This window comes from Protopterus annectens, chromosome 16.part0, assembly GCF_019279795.1.
Source record: "Protopterus annectens isolate FY-2018-M chromosome 16.part0, PAN1.0, whole genome shotgun sequence".
NCBI classification, from domain to species: Eukaryota; Metazoa; Chordata; order Ceratodontiformes; family Protopteridae; genus Protopterus; species Protopterus annectens.
This window is the reverse complement of record NC_056750.1, coordinates 400,116,934-400,138,009: the sequence shown is the minus strand read 5'-3', so window position 1 is coordinate 400,138,009 and position 21,076 is coordinate 400,116,934.

Below are 21,076 nucleotides of genomic sequence, written 5' to 3'. Positions count from 1 at the left end.
TTTTCAACCTGAAAGTGCCCAACTGTCATGAAGGATTTAAACCAAAGAATTATCTGCTTACTGATCTCTTTAGAGAGCATGGAATTTATGAGGAGTGGGTTGTCTGTGAAGTCAAATCAGCAAATGCAGTACCTGTTAGTAGGCCTTTATTCACTAATATTAACTTAGTGTCAGTAAAAGAAACAGAATGGCAGCAGTAACACCAAAACGAAGCACTTAGCCATGACACTCAAGATGTCAAGATATTTGGAATCATTAAGACTCTTGTATTGACCTTAATGTAATAAAATTAAAAAAAATAAACAAAATGCATTAACTTGGGCTAGTGGTAGCCATAGGATTCGTTTTTGCAAAAGGTTATTAAAAATGTATTGAAAAGTACATTATAATGGTGAAGTGTCCAGGCTGGCTGTATATAATCAAAACATGCATCTGTGCCTCTGTTGACCCAAGATTGATATGAAGATCAGACAGTCGTGTGATTAGTCAAAATGCAATAGATTGAACAGCTGATGGGCTGCTCTTACATCATTGGAAGGTGAGTTATAGGAACTTTTAGTTATCATTTGGCTACTGACACTGAATGCAAGTGAGAAATGCCACCATAAAATACAATATGCACATCTGAAACAAGTTTAAAGAAGAAACTGTTAGAGCACATAACACTCAACTCAGTGGCGGCTGGTGACTTCAAATCAAAGGGGGGCTGCAGGGGATAGCTGAATGGGTGGGGTCAATGGGAAGGGGTGCAGCCAACTAGAAAGGGGAGGAGCTATGCTCAAAACCACAAAAACTAACTTTAATCAAATATGCTGCCCTGGGTGCCAAACCCTCATTATGAGAGTCCAATCATGACAAATGAAGTGTAAAAGAATAAAAATATTTAAATGCATTGGCTGCATGACAGCTTACTTAATATCTAGATGGAAACAAAAAGGTTGTGAGGCATGAAAAAATAAATTACTTTTTAAATACATTACGGGAATGCCAGTCAAAATCAAGTATAAGAAAAACAAGCAGCACTCAACTCAAACTACTCCTCCTTGCACTGCAGTTCTAATTATAATTTATATTCAGCTTTATTAAAGCACCAAGTAACATGCTGAAAGTAGCAATCTCTGTGATGCCCCCACTTGTAAAAATGTTTCTTATCCAAAACAGACCTGCTGCCTGACAACTATCTACTTGTTTCATAGGGAAAACACGATCAATGTAAAAATGAAAAGCAAACAAGAAACAAGCTCAAGATACATTGCTTAAATTATTACTGTACAGGTTATGGACCACACATGAATGGCATTTTGTGTAGTTTACTGGTAAAGCCCTCAGAGATCACTAGAAGTCTCCAACAAGTGTAATGAGCTTCTTAAAATAATGTAATCCTGTCCTTTACTACAAATACTGTCATATGCATTCCAATATCCAATGTTTACACATAAGTATTCTCTGCATGGCAACAACAGAAAGGCTTCAATGTTGGCAATTCTTTAACAGTATGCTTATTAAAGCTTACTTGCATGTTATGATCTCAGACAAGCTTACTTGACGGTCATTAAAGCATTGCTACTTAAAACACAGAGCAACAGGCACTTTGAGTAATAAGCATAAATCAACAGTACAAAATATGATAGAAACCAGACCATTCTGCAAAATCAAGAACAGATGAAAAGCCACTGTGGTACTTGTGTCTACCTTGTGTGTGGGGATACACTGCACATTTACACTGCATAACTGCTCCTTGCTTTGCTTGGACACATCTAGAGTACCTACATGGGGGAGTGGGGGTGCAACAACTATGTCACAATTTGAAATGTCTCTGGCTGACGGTGATGGCCCTAACACATTTGTCATACCTCTCACCCTCAGAGCAAAAAATCTGGGCAAAGCCATACATAGAAGTGAGACAAAGGCCCAAAAATAAGGACAATTTTTAAATATTGTTCTTATAAACTTAGAAAGATAATAGAATAATAGGTCTTGCATTAGTATGGATTTTCTGAAGGATATGAAATCTGAAACTCAAATGCCTGTCATCATTTTCTAACTTCAGTCTTTAATGATTTACCACTAATTTGCCAAAAAAACACAATTTTATGAAAAATGGACCAAAAATGTGATGCAACAATATAAAATAGCCACACAATACAGCTGGGAACCTGTCAAAGAAGGGACACTTTTTTAATATTAGTACTGCTAACATGAGCAGCTGACAAAATAAAACAGTCTACATGCATTTCTGAAATAAAAGTAATCTATAACTCTGATTATTACAGTTATTTTTTAATTGTAAACCCTCCATGTTTTCTTCCAAAATTGCTATTTTCTGCAGAGGGATTATTAGGGGAAGAGCAACATTTTGAGCCAAATTCAGGGACAGTTGAGAGGTTTGGCTATGCCTAATTCTATATAGCAATTTGCATGTACCTCTCAACCTGTTAATGCAATAAATATGGACAAGGCCAAATATATTGGGGGAACTTATAAACAGTACTAAAAATTGCTCTTGTATAAACTGGGACAGTTGATAGAACAGGTCTTACTTTAGCATGCATTTTTCTGAAGGTTATGAAGTCTGAAACTAGTGTGCATTATTTAGTGACTTAATTACTAAATGATTTGCCAGAAAACCACACATTTTATGAGGAACAAACCAAAAATAAGAAGCAAAAAACTCTATTCATTCTTTGAAAATCTGGACAGTTGGGAGGTATAGTTCAGCTGGGGCTGCCTAAGTTTGCCGCCCTTCCCCCTCACAAAACCATGGTTGAATGGAACCTCCCCCTGCAGCCATTCCAATGATTCATTACTTTGCTATTTCACTCCATTTACCATAAACACTAATGTGCATACTGATTTACTTCTATGATGATTTGAACTTCATTTGAAAGTTTTATTTTGCATTTTACAGCACAAACACTAAGACATCTGCTAAACAAACTTGGCATTAAAACTTCTCTGCCCTTGAAACTCACATTCATTGAAACAACATTAAAACCCACATTCAAAGAAAATACATTTTACCCGTGGCAGATAAAAATTAATTCTGAGCTGCTTTTAAATCATAGGCCCCTTGCATATGAAACATACATGTGCTCCTTGATACACCTTCCTATTGCTTTGAACATTTTTCCAGTAAACAATGAAACAAAACTGCCCAGTTCAGAACATTTCCATCATAAAAGTCTACTCAAACTTCTACAGTCCACTATTATCAGTAAATATGCACAATTCTACAGTCCACCATTATCAGTAAATATGCACATTCTCTGAAGTAGTAAAAAAGTCATCTAAATAATTCCACGTTAAATAAATCTGTAATGAAGAGGTTGCTGCTAGCAATCACCTTTATATTTCATGATTTAATCGAAAAATAGTGTCTGATGCCCCTGAGGAATAAATTGCCTAAATTACATTAAAAATAAGCTAGTAATATTGCAATAGGAAATGGATGGCAAACTGATAACAGGCTCATAGTTAGTATCTTAACTTTCAGTACGGCAGCATTCACCCCTTATGGGAGTAGAACCAACAGCCTTCTGCATCAAAAGCAAGTACACAACCTGTTGTGCTATTAGCAATGTGAGCTGACTTAGCATAATCAGCACTAAATTCTCTTCCCCTGCAGCTCTCAGCTCCTTGTAAAATCTACTCAATACTCAACTGCATCTCAACCCAGCACAAGAAGTCTGGAAAAAGCCAAATTTATTGGGGTAGGTCAAAAGGCAAAACCAGGGACACATCAAACTTATTCTTAAAAATTGGTACCAAAACTGAAGGGGTAGTGCAAGTGTTATTCTTGACAACCAGTCACTGCATGCATAAAGTGAATGGATCAACTGTCTGATACTGTGTGAGGCCGCTATGTCTGTAACTCATTTCTTTTACTTGTAGACAGTCCAAGTAGCCATTTTCACAAATCAAAGTAAAAAGGCCTGTCTTACCCTTAGCTATAATCTGCCATGCTTTCATGTCAGAGAAACAATTCCTTGCATCCATATTATCTCTGTTTCAGTACCCCATTGCACTGTTTTCCCAAAGCTCATCATCTTATTTCAGCAGTTTGCTGTACTATACATTCTCCCATCTTGACAAGCTAGCATGCTTTAATTAGAGGGCTAAAAATGAAGGAAACAATTGAAATAAAAATATTTGTGATCTGGTCTGCTTTTCATTAAGAGGTGAGAAAAAGAATGGACAGAAAGGTGTTTGCTGTTTAAAAACGGTGGTACTTGAAACACATAACACTTAATCTCAAGTATGAAAACTTAATGCCTTACAAATAAAATATTCATATTTAAAAACACAGGCCATACTGTATATGAAAGTTGTATAAAATGTAGGGAAAGATCAATGCACCGTTTAAACAAATGAACACTATTGTTCTTAGAAGCAAAGATTGCACCCCAACACATCGAGAGGTGCACAATACATATGAAGATAAGCAGCACTGTGCAAATAGAGGTACCACTATGATTTGGAGATGAGTATAGAAAAAAGGGACATGTCCATTGAGCTTATCAATTAGCAAATAAATAATTACAGCCTGCACCTACTTGACAAGCAAATAATGAAATTATTTTTTTTGTAGGGAGGTCTTACACTGACTCCATGGTTGCATAACCATGCAGAAAAGGCAAACACTGCAGTGAGTTCTCACAGGTTGTCTCTAGTATTCTGGTGCTTGGAAGAAATATTCAAACTGTACCTGCAGTTCAGTATAACAAAAATACAAACCCGTTTCCTGACCTAGCAATTATCAAAACCCAACCCATGAAGCATATGACACCAGCACTGATGGTGTATGCCATAAAAACATACAGAAACTGATGAAGGTGCAATGTAATATTAATGGTCCAGTAATAATTTTTTTTGAAATATATGTATTGTAGACCAGGGTAAGACACTAATTTACCTGTACTACTTTCACAGTCATCCTGATATTACAGCCCTTATTACAAGCAAACTGTTATCCCAAAAGAGTAGACTAGTAAAAACAATGCTAAGATACAAGGGTTAACAAAGCGCTTTAGACTATAATCCATATTGTGACTTTGAGCTTCTTTAACTATTTTAAGGAAATTACTGAAATCTGGGTAGGTGAGTATGGTCTTAAGTTGAGAGGACAAAGACTGCAAGACCTTTGGACCAAGGACCAAGAATGAATGGACTTGAGCTTGTTATGGGGAGAGGAGTGCTGCAGTTTGTAGCAGTAAGAGGAAGGGAGGAATCGTGGGTTGTATGAGGTAGAGCATTTAGATAGCCTACCAGCAAAGTAGAAGATATTTAGATTGATTAGCTTAAAAGCAAAGGATTACATTAAGACTGGAGATCTTTGCGTGACTGTGAGCCATTTGACTTTAGGAAGTACACCACTGTTATGAATCTGCAGATATTATTTGTAATGGTTTGAAGCATCACCAAAGTCATTTTTGATGCAGTGGCAAAGATAGAAAGTCCAGTCAGTAATAGTTTAGTCACTGATCATTCACAATACGTAGCTCAGCTGAAAAGTGTGCAATATCTTTTTTATTCTTTGATGTAGCGATATATTTTCTTATTCAAGTGTAATTGCCTGCTCTTTGTCTGATGCAGATCAACAAAGGATGATGATCTTAATGTGCAATCCTACTCTAACATGCTGCTATGTACAGTATCCTTCTTATGACTGTCTGGAGGGGGGGGGTGTTTTTTGAGGTCCTTATTGGTTTATTTATCCTTCTGTGGGTCTTGCATTGAAGTTCTTGTTATCCTTGTTTCCTATGTACTCTCTGGTGAGTCGATGTTCAGAATTTTGTTTAGGTTGCACTTGTGCAGTCTTAAATGACAATAAAGTTTGCTCTGACTTTGACATGTTTTAATTAAGGAAGAAAGACGTCTTTGCCAGTGACTGATTTTCCTTCCAGAGAAAAGAACAGAGATATTTTGTGCCAAGAAAAGAAATTTCTTTACCTTGGGTTTTTTATTTGAGTGAGGGACTAAAAGATTATTCAGTGTTTGAGCCACATACCAAGGTATCAGTACTTTTGAACAGTTTCAGTAGGTTCTTGTTTCCTGTGAATAATAGTCCAGTTGTTAGGAGCCTTGCCTATTCTTTGAGGTGTAGCAGCTATCAAGGATTTTTTTTGTGCGCTGATATTAAGGAGGATGCTGTTGGAGCTAGGTTGAGAGGTGGTTGAGGCTATGTTCAAGGGATGTTTTTATATTAGTGGCAGCGTAAATGATCATGGGGAGGTAGGTGAGAACTGAGGGAAGCTTATTAACAAATAAAAAGAATAACAGGGGGAGAGAATTTAACTCTGGTGGATACCCATGTGGAGTTGAGAAATGGGGGTTTGTTCCACCTTTTCAACCTGAAAGTGCCCAACTGTCATGAAGGATTTAAACCAATGAATTATATGCTTACTGATCTCTACAGATAGCATGGAATTTGTGAGGAGTGGGTTGTCTATGAAGTCAAATACTTCAGTCAGGTCAGCAAATGCAGTACCTGTTAGTAGGCCTTTATTCACTAATATTAACTTAGTGTCAGTAAAAGAAACAGAATGGCAGCAGTAACACCAAAACAAAGCACTTAGCCTTGACACTCAAGATGTCAAGATATTTGGAATCATTAAGACTCTTGTATTGACCTTAATGTAATAAAATTAAAAAAAATAAACAAAATGCATTAACTTGGGCTAGTGGTAGCCATAGGATTCGTTTTTGCAAAAGGTTATTAAAAATGTATTGAAAAGTACATTATAATGGTTTAGTGTCCAGGCTGGCTGTATATAATCAAAACATGCATCTGTGCCTCTGATGACCCAAGATTGATATGAAGATCAGACAGTCATGTGATTAGCCAAAATGCAATAGATTGAACAGCTGATGGGCTGCTCTTACATCATTTTAAGGTGAGTTATAGGAACTTTTAGTTATCGTTTGGCTACTGACACTGAATGCAAGTGAGAAATACCACCATAAAATACAATATGCACATCTGAAACAAGTTTAAAGAAGAAACTGTTAGAGCACATAACACTCAACTTCGTATCACCACATGTCATATTCTGGGATGAGGGTAAACATAGGGGAGTCAGTGACAGCTGAAAATAAACCATCTTCTTTAAAGGGGTTTTACAGCAGGCGGAAGTGAGTGGGTCCTCCATGTGTGCATATGTAGTTTGTGTTGTATGGTTCCAGTACTTTGTATTCACATGGGAAGAAAATAACCGAGCAGACTGACCGTCATGATTCACAGTCATCAGGAGTCCTTGGAACATTGCATGGAGCAGGAAGGAGTATTACTCATTTCCTATTTAATTATTGAAAGTTATTAGGATTCTAGTCAAAAGTATAACAATTTGAAAGTGAAGGAAAGGATACAACATAATCAGCAGCATGTTTCCCTAAACAAAAGGAGACTGTAGAAGATGAGAATGATGATCAAAACCCATTTAAAACATAATTTAATTTCATCGCACGTGGCTTGAATATGAGGCTTAAATACCCATGCACTGTTCCTTTCTAAATCCCAGTGTGACAAACACAACAGTAATGTCACATTGTTGTGCCATCATTTTTATAATGAGCTAATTAATTATTTTCTTTTCTTTATTTAACATTTGCTAAGTAAGTAAGTAGGCTGTTCAGAGGACCCTTTTCAGCCATGACCCAACCAAGCTGGCAAATAAAAGATACACAGGAATACATAACATGCAAATTAAAATGAGCAGGTATGTAACATATTACATAAATTCAAATGAATGAGAAGAGAACAAATAAGAGAATCTTAATCAGTGCAGAATGCAATTTAGAAGACTTTACAAATTTACTACAGTATATTTAGTATAACAACACAAAGAGTATATAACTTTGTACTATAACATAAAAAAGCAGCAATTACATTTTGTAAAAGGGTATTGGCAAAATGCAGTATACCAAATGGAACTAAGAAAAAAAAAAAAAAAGAAAAGAATTCCTCTTTTATCCCATTAGTGTACCGAGGTGGAATATCAGGGAGCAGAAATGAAAAGAAGTGAGTATAGAAGAGATATTAACCTGTATGTCTGAAGCATTTAAATTTGTTATTTGCGGTAAGATGTGAGTGAAGGGATTTTTTTAAAGTTTTGAGATTGTCAAATTGAGAATATTGACAATATTCGACATACAGTTTTAGACAGTTCCAATAAGTGCAGGCAATTTTGAAGAAAGATCTTTCAAAGGCTGCAAGAGTAAAGGGTGGCCTATGTAGAAAAAAATTGGTTTACTATTACATATCCACTCCGTTCGAGTGTTAAGATGTCTGAATCACATGTTCAGAAATCTCAACACCGAACACAAAAAAAATGTTGAAGGCAGCATTTTAGTAAAGTCGAAATTTCGAAAATGTAGACTTTATAGAAATGCTGCACTTCCGCTCAACATTAAACACTTTTGCAGGGGGGGGGAACTCCCCTGCACCCCCCACACCCCCCTACTTATATATACAAACTCCAAGATCGCACTACAATGAGGGAAAGGGTGCATTTCCTGATCCCCACTATAGTGCGGTCTGCACCAGAATGTTGAACCTTACAACAATGAATGATCATTAGTGTAAGGTTCGACATTGTGGCATTCATAATTTCAGTTCAGCCAAAGGCAGTTTCACACATATGTCAATTGCACAAAGTGTGATCGACAAAGTGATTGTAATCCAAAATATTTTGTTTAGGGCAAAGATTGGAAATGGCTTAGAAGTCATAAGATGAGGGGTTAAAGACTTTAGGATGAGGAAGGAGTAGAGCATGCATAAAACTGAGGATGTAGGATTATTTTACCAAGTGTTACATTGAATAGAACGGCAAGTGATTTGCAGAGTAATGATTTACCTAGCATAAAAATATTAGAGGGTACATTATAAAAGAAAGTCTATTAGGAGCAGTCAGTTTTATTGAGGAGTTTCTGAACTTCTTTTCTACTAATCACCTTAAAGTGTAATGGGGAATAGGCAAGCAGCTTGTCTAAGGAGAGTGAAGGTGATATGTGCTGGGGGGGTAGTTAGGAAAAAGCTGGTTGTATTCAGTAGGGCAATTTCTGGTACTGTCTTTCTGAGAAAAGTGAGGGTGGGAAATGTGAGGTCTGAGCTACATTTGACAAAGAGAAAAAGCAAGCTGTTTCAGATCTTGCCAGAATTTCATTGAGTGGCTTAGGTAAAAATTATGAAGTGATCTGCAAAAATCTACCTTAGCTCAAAGTATTTGATGTATAGTTTGTATGTGTGTGCACATGTGCATATGATGTAAATGCTGAACTGTTCTGAGTTAGAAAGGTTGGCTTTCCAGTCTGATTTTGTCAGTTATCCAGGAAAAAAGGATGAAGCATGTTTTCTTTTTCTCTCTCTCTGTTATATATATATATATATATATATTTTTTTTTTTTTAAGGCGTAGTCTTTTTTGAATAGTGTATAGCAAATTATAGAAAGTGGAGAGGGCAGAAACTGGATTGCAGCAGTTATAGAAACAGGACCAGTCAGTGGTACTCAGTTAATTTATAATGTTTAGAGAGGGTTTAGGGACAGTTCTACTCTGAATAATTTGTTGTTGTTGGATTTTTTTTTACATCGAAGGCACCAGGAAGCAAAGGTAGGGCAGTGGTCACTGAGGGAGTTAGAATGTGCTTGCAGTAGGTGTAGTTTTTCAGGCATATTAGCTAGAATGATGTAAAGAAGTATGTATTTAGAGCTGAGCATGTTAAGCCTAGTCCAATAAGATATAATTTGTAAGAGATTATGAGATGAAGAGGTTTTGTTGAATTGCGTCCTGAGCAAGATCACCTAATCTAGATTAAGATCTTCTACAAGTATTACTTTTTTTCCTTTTGTGTGTTGAAGGTTAGTGCTTGGTGTAGATTCCAGTAAGTCATTTTGTGTGTGTGTGTGTGTGTGTGTGTGTGTGTGTGTGTGTGTGTGTGTGTGTGTGTGTATTAGAAGATGAACAATTTTCTGCTACCATAGTAGGAGAAAGCTTTGTATAATTTCTGATGAATAGCATAGTATCACCTCCTTGGTGAGCACTTGTATAGTTGTCAGTAAAGATAGAATAGTTTTAGGTAAAATATGCTAGAATGTGGGCAGAGTCTTTAAGTCAAGATTCAAGGATGGCTATCAGTTTTGAGATGGTGTTAAACTGACTGATTCTGGGTCCATTTGTTATTAATGTTGCCAGTGTTCATGTAGCTCAGACTGACATTTTTAGGTTAGGTGGGGGTGTTGGAGGAGGTGTTGTCCAAGGTTGATATGAATGTCACTGGACTGTAACAACATTAGAGAAGTGAGAATGAGGAGGACTTGCAAAGTTTAAAAATAGTTTGAAATTGTGGAAGAAATGTAGAGTAAGAAGTAAAGACATTTAGTGAGGGATAGAGCAAGATGATATATGCAGTCTACCATGTAGGTATGTCAATAGGCAAAGAAATGCCTGAGTGAAGTCCTGTATAGGTAACCTTTGCAGTGAGGATAAAGGTGACAAAAAGAGTACCAAGGATAGTAGTCTAAAATATAACTTTGAGAATATCCATGGTGTGGAATAGTATGGAATAGTAGAGTATGGAACAGTAGATTGTATGAAGGTATAGAAATTAATTAGGGTGGGAAGCTCTAGAGTGATGATTTGGTGAAAATAAAGCTGGGGAAGGTTGGATAGGTCAGTGGATAAAAGGGAAGCACAATGGAAGGATTGTGTCTTTTGGGTAACTGACTGAAGAGGAGACGTCATGTATGTATTAAAGAAATTATGGGGTAGGTGAGAATGGGGGTTGGGTAGGGAAGTGACATGAAGCAGGCATAGTGATGCAAAGCAGACCAGGCCAGATCAGAATTTCAGGGGAGGCAATCATTGAATTCAGAGGGGAACAAGAGAAGCAAATGCTACTAGAGGGATGGAGAGATAAGTTATAGAGAAAATTAGTATGTAGATGTATGTGAAAAAGAAAGATCTTAAAAGAAAGAATAGTGGGAAGAGATGGTAAGTAGAGAAAAAGGAATAAAAGGATCCAATGAAACAAAATGGATCTAGGATAAGGCATGCAACAGCGTACAGAATAAAATCACACAGGATGGAGAAGTCGCAGCTTAAGGTTTAATGTCCAGCAAACAGACATGTATGTTATTTTAAGGAACATCCACTAAGATAGAACAGTGGCAGATATTACCAGGTTGGGAGATATATGCTACATGGCAGAAATGAGTCACTTCAGGTGAACTCAGAGAACAGTATTGAAAAGGGCCAGAAGTAATAACCAAGCAGGAGTGCAGGAGCTGATGCACTCCAGATGTGAAATAAGGGCTTTGGTGGTAATAGGAATTGTCTTTCAGGATGTAACTCCCCATAAAATAGAGAGAGAAAGGTTTCTAGGTGAGTGGTAAAGTTTTGGCAGCATGAGTATTACAGCTGTACAATGGGCAGAGGTGGGAAGTTAGGTGGTAAAATACCTCACCACATAGTGAACTTCCATGTTGAGAAGCTGGAACAGGTAATACACAGCAACACTAAAGGAGAGGTACATCTAAAGAGATAAAAAGTTGAGAGAGAGCAGCAGGGTGGAGAATAGGGGAAAAAAGTAGGGTGTATGTTTTAGTTTTGTCTCTGCTGTGTATCTCCAGTAGTGGAGTAATGTTTAAGAAATGCATGTAAAATGTTCTTATACAATACAATACAATACAATACAATACTGGCATGTGCCAGAAACAAATGGTGCTATTATTACATGAAGCAAACAGGAAAGAGTCTGTAAAACCTAAGGCATTTCCATTTGAAAAAAAAAAACAACATTGATTTCTTGTTAAAGATGTTGCACATGCAAAGCTAATTAATATCAGTCTCAGAAACAAAACACACCCTGCTGATTACCTTGGCATATATTTGCAGAATCGTATGCTAGTTCTGTTATATTAGTCTGGGCAGAAATGTCATTCTGTTTAACAGAAGCACATAATGTTTTCAGTGCTTGCTGCATTTTGATTTAAAAATATAGCATCACATTTTCAGGGCAGTACATTTTTGTTACTTGATCACAATGCTATTAGGGCTATAAACATGCCAGTATGCAACATCCTACAAAACCTAACAGAATTTGTTATTGTATTCCCTAATCAATAATTAATATTGGTGTGCAATAAAGTTCTAAAGGAATGTGTTAAGGCCACTTGCATCATGTTTCAGAACAGAAAGTCCTTTTGATGTGCTAAAGTAGTTTAATATGCTAACTAAAAAGTAACTGGTCCTTTGCAAAAAAATACTTGACTTGAATGGCTCACCTTTGTGTTATCCTTTCAAGAAGCAAGGCCTCCTACAAGCACTGCTGTCATTACAGTTTGACTGCCTGTTAGCCTGCCCCTTGCTTAACAGATTCACTGCCAACAAGAATACACAACTAGGACAGCTCTCCACTATGTTGCTTCTTTCTAAAATGGGCCCTCTACCAAGCACTTCTGCCATTACAATTCATCTGCCTGTTAGGTGGAGTTTACTGTGGCTGTACTCTTGAATATATATTATCATCTGATAACTCTTTGTTATGCTGGAGTCCTTACATGTCAGAGAGTTTAAATATTAAGTGGGATAAACAATTGCCTCACATAGACATTTCAGATCCAAAGACACCAGACTGCCTTCTTGTACTCATCTGCAGGGTACGACTCCAACTCCACTGGTTCTCTCCCCACTTAACTGTGATTATTTCTGTCCTGTATTTAAAGGTTTTGTGGTACTTCTGCCCCTGGCATTATTTGGGCAGTCATCTTACTTTAATTTTTAAGCAAGGAATCTGTTTTTTTATTTTTTATTTTTATTTTTATTTATTTTAACATTTGTTGACCGGGCTAGTCTAACTGGATATATGTCCATTTTTAGTAGATGCCCAAGGAGAAAAGCTCCGAGACATTACAAAGAAAAAATATATACAAATAGTCCAAAAGAACAGTAGAAATATAAAAAATAATTACATAGTCCATCAAAAAAGTGGATATACAAAATAATTACGTCAGTATAAAATTGATTGGCAGCAATAATTACGACAGAAAAAAACAATTTTTTACTACCATTTAGGAAAGTATACAAGGAAAATTGTTCTTGATTCAGTTTATATAGATAAAAAAATATATATACAATTAAATATATGACTATATAAAGAAAAAAAAACAAAAAGAGGACATAACAATTCACATAGCACAGTGGGAGTTACAAGAGAAAAAATGTTTAATCACGTCATATATAGAAGGTAGAGAAGTCTCAGCAAAAATAATTAAATTAGTGAGTCAGAACTAGAAAGAAGGCATAAAGTATCAGTCAGGCTTGGAGCAGGGGCAAAGCCATTGGGTTTTAATGATGTTTTTCAATTTTTTCTTAAAAAGGCTGGTGGAGGTAAGGGATGTTATTTCAGTTGGAAGTTTGTTCCAAGTATTGCCAACTGCATTTGAGAATAGGCAGTCCCCGGATTTGTTAAAGGATTTAGTGGTGGCAACTTGTAGCTTTTTAACAGATCTTAGGGTAGGAAGGTTTTTATAAGAATTTAATAGGCTACAAAGTATGGGAGTATTTGTAGGATGATGTAAAATCTTGTGAATAAAAATGAGTTGCTGGAAAACTAGTTGGTTTAGTACTTCCAGCCATCCTAGAAGTTTAAGATTAAGGCAGTGGTGAGTATGGAAAGGGGCACCGGTGGCAGATTTGGCTATGTTGTTGTAGGCGGTTGCTAGTTTATTTAGATTGCTTTTGGATAGCTTCGTATAGATAGGGGAGGCATAGAGTAGGCCGGAAATGAGGTGGGTTTGGGCAATAGAGATCTTTGCTGACTCTGTAAGAAAAGGTCTGATTCTATAGAGGAATCCAAGTTTTCTATTTACTGATTTAATAGTTGAGTTAATGTGTGTGTCAAAGTTAAGATGGTTGTCTATTATTACACCGAGGAGTTTAGTGGTAGGTTCAGAGGCTATTTCTGTGCCATTGTTTGATTTCACTAGGAAATTGATCAAGGGGGACTTCTGTGTGGGAGTAAATAGTAGTAATTTAGTTTTTTTTGGGTTCAGGAGGAGACATCTTTGATGGAACCAGTTTTCAACTAAAGTAAAGACTGTTTGCGTGTTAGTATGTAATTTTGCAGGGGAGCATGCAGCGCATATCAGAGTCGAATCATCTGCATATTGTATGCATGTAGTTTGGGGAAGGGAAGTTTTTAGATCATTAATGAAAATTATGAAAAGGAGAGGTCCAAAAATGGATCCTTGAGGGACACCACGGGTGATAGGAAACTGAGAAGATAGATTGTTTTCCCACAGGACAGCTTGTTTTCTGTTTTCAAGGTAGGATTGGAACCATTTTACTAGTTGATGATCAAGGGAGAGTGATTCAAGTATACCTATCAATAGTTGGTGGTTAACCATATCAAAGGCCTTTGAGAGGTCTAAGAAGAGTGCAGAAGATTGAAGGTTTGTATTCCAGTTTTTATTAATGCAGTCTGTAAAGGATAGGAGAGCTGTTGTAGTACTATGGTGTGGCCTGAAACTGTGTTGGCAGTCAACTAGTAGGTTGTTTTGTAAGAGGTACTGAAGTAATTGCCGGTGGATACATCTCTCCATAATTTTTGCAAGGGGAGAGAGAAGAGCTATTGGGCGGAAGTTTGATAATTCATTTGAGGTACCTCCCTTATGCAGAGGGATGATATAGGAGATTTTCCAGATGGATGGGACGTAAGATTCAGAGATGGTTCTGTTTATTAGGATAGAAATAGGGTAGGCAAGTACACCAGCTGCAATTTGCAGGAATTCAGCTGGGAGAAGATCTGCTGATGGTGTACATGGTTTAAGTTTAAGAAGCAAGGAGTGTATTAAAGATGTTGGAATAGGTTGAAGGTTAAAAGACTGGGGTAAGTTGGTTGATGTGGGAGATTTAGTGGTGGTAATAGGTGGTAAGGTAGTTGCAAGAGACTGAACTGTTTCAGAGAAAAATTTGTTAAAGGTGTCGGCAATTTGGTTGGGAGGGGTTTGGCTTAGATTAGAGGGGGTAGGTGTTTTGGACTGTCCTGGGTGGAGTAATTTGTTGATATTTGACCAGAACTTTTGAGGATTGTTTTGTTGGTTTTGTTGAATTTTGAGGTAGTCATTTTTTTTGTCTAGGATTATGGATTTTTAGTGGTATTACGAAAAAGATGGAAGGTCACCATGGCTGGGTTGAGGCTGGTTTTTGCAACTAGTAATCTGGAATTTAATATCTGTTTTCATTTTTGTTTTCTGTAGTGTGCATGCACACATTGGCTGCACACTTTACTGTCCTCCCAGCCTCAACCCAGCCATGGTGACATTCCATCTTTAAATACCTAATAATTTAGATGGACCCTCTCTTACCTGGAAAAAGAAAAACTCCCTTTTCTTCTGGCCAGCAAACTCTCCCCATGTTTCTCCAGACCAGTCAGGAATTCCTCAGACAAAGAAATTATTTTGTATTAGCAGAAATATGGCCTTTCACCTGTGGCCTTTGTATTCAAAAGAAATACTGCCACCATTCAAACCCTCACTAGCTCTATTTGCCAGTTTATTACCTTCTCCTCTTGAAATGAGCATCTTTGTCTATGACAAGAGAAACCCAATTGGCTCCCTGTGCAACATTAGGCCAACTTCCTCCTTGTCTGTCCGTTTTAACTCCTCAGAGATGACACCTACCCCCAACTTGTTTGTTAATTAGGCAGCTCTGACATGCAATTTTATAAGTGTTTATCACTCTGCCCCACTTTTGCTGGCTCCCAGAACTAGACTTCATTGCTCTAACCACAGGTTCTTCATTTTCATCTCCAAATTGTGGGAAAACCTCCACTCACATCTTAAGGGTGGGATGGAGGCCTAATGGTTAAGGTGTTCGCCTTACAAACACAAGGTGCAGGGTTTGATTCTCACAAGGGATAATTGGCTAGGCTTAAATTGGCTGACAAGGGCAGTTAGCTTAGTATGAACCTATTTCCATTTACTTCTCTTTTTGAATAAACTTAAAATTCATTTCAAATCTCTAGCTGAATGAATCTGCTCTACCTCAGGTCACTTTATTTAACATAATCAGACTCTCTGCTACCTCAGACTTCCTTATTCTACTTCGCTTCTAATTTTACTTACTGTCATGAATTACTTCTTCAAACCCCAAGGTATTTGGCAAGCCATACATTCTTGTAAATGCTGTAGATATTTGATTTACTGAGTCTTTGTTTCCATTATACTGACATCTCTGTTCATCTATACTATTGACCCTGTATATACTTGTATACTATGCTGCATTTTTACACCTTCCATTTTTATACTGTCACATTTTTTCCTCCTGTTCAATTGTACTTAATGATCGTCTTTGCTTTCTTTTTTCACTATTGTAAAACCCAAATTTTGTATCTCTGGGTAGAGACTGAACTTTGGTCCATTGGGATCAGTGGCCTACCCTGGTTACCAAATTGTATAAAATAAACCTTAAGGGCCTTACAGAAACAGATGCTTGGTGCCAGAGCCATGGGCTCAAGTTCAATGCCAAGAAATGTATAGTTATCCCCTTTGGGAAAAAACATGTACCTGTGAATTACTACATAGGTGGCAGTACACTAAACACCGAAAGTGTGAGACTTAGAGACACAGGTGGACAGTGGTCTCACATTCGATAACCACATCACCACAACAGTCAGGAAATCCTTCTATGTGGCACACATCATCACTAAGGGCATTTCATCCAGAAAAAAGGAGGTCATTGTCCCACTGTACTCATCCCTCATTAGTCCCATTATAGCATACGACACCCCATTTGGTATGTACCTCTCAAGACATCTGCAACAACTGGAAAGGCCACAGAAATACCTCACTAAAACAATCACAGGCCTAAAGTAGATGCCCTATGCTGACCATCTAAAAAAACTCCAGCTATACTCTGTCACATATCATCTACTCAGAGGCAATCTCAGCTTAACATAGAAGGCCATGTCAAACCCAGAGTTGTTGGACATGCTAAACTTAAAGAAATCCCAATCCCTCAGAGCCACATGCTTCAAGGATCTAAACCTTGTCATCACAATGAACAAAACATGCTGGAGGGATAGGTTCCTGACCCAGAGACTCCCCAGACTCTGGAATAGACTGCCTAAACATGTCAAGCAGAGCACCTCTTTGGCCCTCTTCAAAAGGAACCTTGACGATTGGATGGGAGATAGGAAATTCACCCCGGGGATCACGTCAGTCATCCTGCTAGACAGGGATCCAGGGAAATATTGTGGGAAGAAATAGCCAGGGAATTGTTATGGCTAGGCTTGTATAGGCCCTAGGGCTGATAGCCTAGTACCAACCTATGAAATCGAAAGAATGTCAGTTCAATAAGTGTTGTCCACTGACATAGAGCAATATGCCACTCTCTATACAGTGTGATTCATCTCTAGTAAAACAATGTTACTGTTGAAAAGCTACTAATTACCATATTACAGTGTTTCTTTCAATACCAAAATTTAATGCATTTGCCACCTATTCATTACTCTTACTTTTACCCTGTGGAAGTAGACTGGTGTAAATAACATTAAACTACTTCAAAAGAGTTTTACATTAAAAAGCATACTTCTCAAGCATAAATTAAATGTAAAACACTAATAAATTCCAAAACGGAATTATTTGCATTATAACTCAAGAATAATAATGCTTCACACGTGATAATTTTCCTTCTTTGCTACTTAACTAGCTTAATAGGTGTTTCCCCAGACTGCCAATGTACACTGACCTTTCTTGTCTCTCCTTCCTTTCCTATAACCACACATTCTCCTCAACACCTATAACTAAAGACAAAGGCTTTCAACACCTGTTCTACAACTTCTTCAGTAAACAATACATTTAAATTATCGCTACTACACTATGCATACAGTTACTCCCCGTCATATCCGTACACATAATTCTCTTACTCATTACCGTTTTATACTATATAGGCACCATTGCACATTCTGTGCATCAGTGTCCAACCAGCTCACTGCAGAGTATCACTTCCCCTGCCAATCAGTACCTATGATTTCCACATTAAATATCTCTTCTAACTCTAATGCCACAATAAACAGCACTCTCACTCTCTCATAAACCACATACCTCCCTTTCCTTCAGTCAACTCTCCCATATTTCATACCTCACAAAACAAAACACGTACATACTTACAAGTGGTCAAGATTTCTCTTCAGGTGATGTTCTTTTATATTTGTTCTTCTACTATAAAGCAACTTTGAAGTAAACCATGTAGCCACATTTAGGCCAACACCTCAAAATACCTCAAACTCTGCCACTCTTAAATGCTACTTGATTAAGACAGGAAGTGTTGTAAATAAATTAGAATAATTTAATTCCTCCTATGACATTACTCTCAGTGTATTACTTCATCTATAGAATAAAGGGTCAAATGTGATACTGCATCCCCCTCCATCCACACATAGCTAGTTACAACTGTATAGTTAACAACAGGCCAAGGCAGAGGAACAGAGGGGGATGGAATGATCTTCTACAAATCTGGCTTTACAGTTAATCACATGTGGTCAAGCAAACTCCAGTTCTGAGTATAAGCCAAACTGACTACTCTTAAAAGTCCCACAGAAAAGGAAAACCATCATCCTACCTTCCTAATAAAGGAATGCCAAGCTTCTAATCAACACATTTAAACAGTCTATTCACCAACCTACCAGGCCCAACTCAAGTCAAGCAACATTTCACATATTGATTCATTAATCACCAACATCCCAAAATACACAACTCCAACTCCAAATAAAATAACCTTTAGATCCAAATCATTCATACATTTTCAAATACTGTTCATCATGTTGCCTTTGAGCAGACTGAAGTCTATTCCTCTCCTCCCAGGACTGAGAAACAGACACCTTAACCTATGCTCGTCTAGCCACATGAATTAAGCTTTTTTCCAGAAATAACCTAACTACAGAAACCTAACTAAAACAGATGACAGAAGAGCTAAACATCCTATTAAAACTTAGGGTCAAACATGAGGACTCTAAAAAGATACCAAAACTAACAATACAGAGAGAGGTTCATCACGTTTCACAATCTAGCAAATATGAGAATCAGGTAATAGGAGGCATGAACTACCTCTCTTCATCCAATGCTCTCTATAATCAACCAAAAATTCTGGAAACTTATAGGGAGTGGCAGATATCCCAACTTCCAACTCCTGCAATTCTATCAGCAGTCCTACCACACCAAGAGTATGCTTTTATACATGAAGTCAAGCCTGCCTCAACACTGTACACTCAACAGTTTCATTCTCCACTCACACCCACCATTGTATACTCCATTACTCCACTTTGACTATTACTACCAAACAATCAAAGATGGTATCAAAACATTTCACGAAAATATGCTGCCTGTCAACCTACACCTGTGATTTGTCAAAGTATGTGCTGAAGATATTACTGACTCACTGAAACACTTCTGTAGCCTTTCCCTATGGCACACTGGATTTCCAACAATATGAAAGGAGGTGATAATAAAACTTATTTTAAAGATTCCAAATAGACATCATTTCAGATTTCAGACCAGTTTCCATTCTTCCTGTATTGCAAAGTACTAGAAAAGCTTGCCTACATTCAGCTATTATATTACATAAAAATCCAGTGGTTTATCCCCAGAAACCATCATGGATTCTGGTCTGACTATAGCACAGTAACAGCACTCAGGATAATAACAGATAGTATCCTAACTGGATGGGAACAAAATACTTGCAGGGGCAATACTTATTCATTTTACTAAAGGAAGTTTGAGTTTGTTGACAGGCAGTGCCTCCATATGGCACTTTTATTTCATATAACAGGCAACAAAGCTTCCTACTGGTTCCACAATTTCCTTACCAATCACATATTTCTAATGAATATAGACACCTGAACTCCCCCCTCACAACCCTTACTTAAAGAAATGCCCATGTTTCTGTACTGCCTCTATTACTTTTATCATTCTATATTAACAACCTTCCACAAGAATCATTACAAATCATACATTCTGCAGATGCTATGCGTATTTACAAATCACATTGTGCTATATTTACTACAAGAAGTCCTCTGCTGTTTGCCAAGTGGCTAAGCATCAGAAAGCTTATCTTAAACCTAACCAAAGCCAAAAACAATATTGTTTGGAACACACCAGAAACTAAGGACTGTTCCTTCTAACTGGGTTATCCTCAACCATCATCTCAACCTATAAAAAGTTATTATATCATTGAAGTACCTGGAGCTACGATTAGATCAAAATCCACACTTCCATCACCATGTCAAATATACTGAAAGTAATTTCCAAACAAAATCTATTCTAGGCTTGGAAAATCTTTCACTACTTGTCTCCTGCATGTAAGGAAGCTATAGGTAAGGGAATCGTTCAGGCCCAGCTAAAATATAGACTTCTGATTGTATACCTACCTTTTAAAATGCCCCTTGCCACCATATAGATAACTTCAAGATGAATATACTGATTCATCTTCCTTGCCCCACAAATAGTTCATCAGTACTAATGAAAACTGACTGACTTCTAGTCCAACAAAGAGCTGAGCATCTATGGAAAATCATACTTAATTACTTAAGCTGAATTCTTTCTCAGTCATCTAAATGATGTTAAGTCTTGGCTGGAAAACACCCCGTGTCTCGATGCTCCCTATACTAACATTGCAACAATGACAGCTTTGCAGTTCTTGGCCCCAAATATGGAAAATTCCCTTTTCCCATACATCAAGATGTACTCATTACCCCAGATTCAAGATAAGCCTTAAAATACTCTCCAAAGGCTGAATATTAGTGTTTTATCACATAAAAAAATTAACAAACTCCAACTTCAGCTACTACCTATTGCAATCATAACATATGCATTTTAGAACAAATTCTAGTTAGCAAAAGACCACACCACTATCTCCCACCTGGCAGCATTTTCCAAGAACCCACAACAAACACTGCCTCATTCTTCTCTCACTACCACTTAGTGTTGTTCTTAACCCAGATTACTTCTATTCTGTTCACCCTTCCTCATCACCTCCCAAACACTCTCACCCCTTATTCTACTCATTTTAACTTAACCTCCA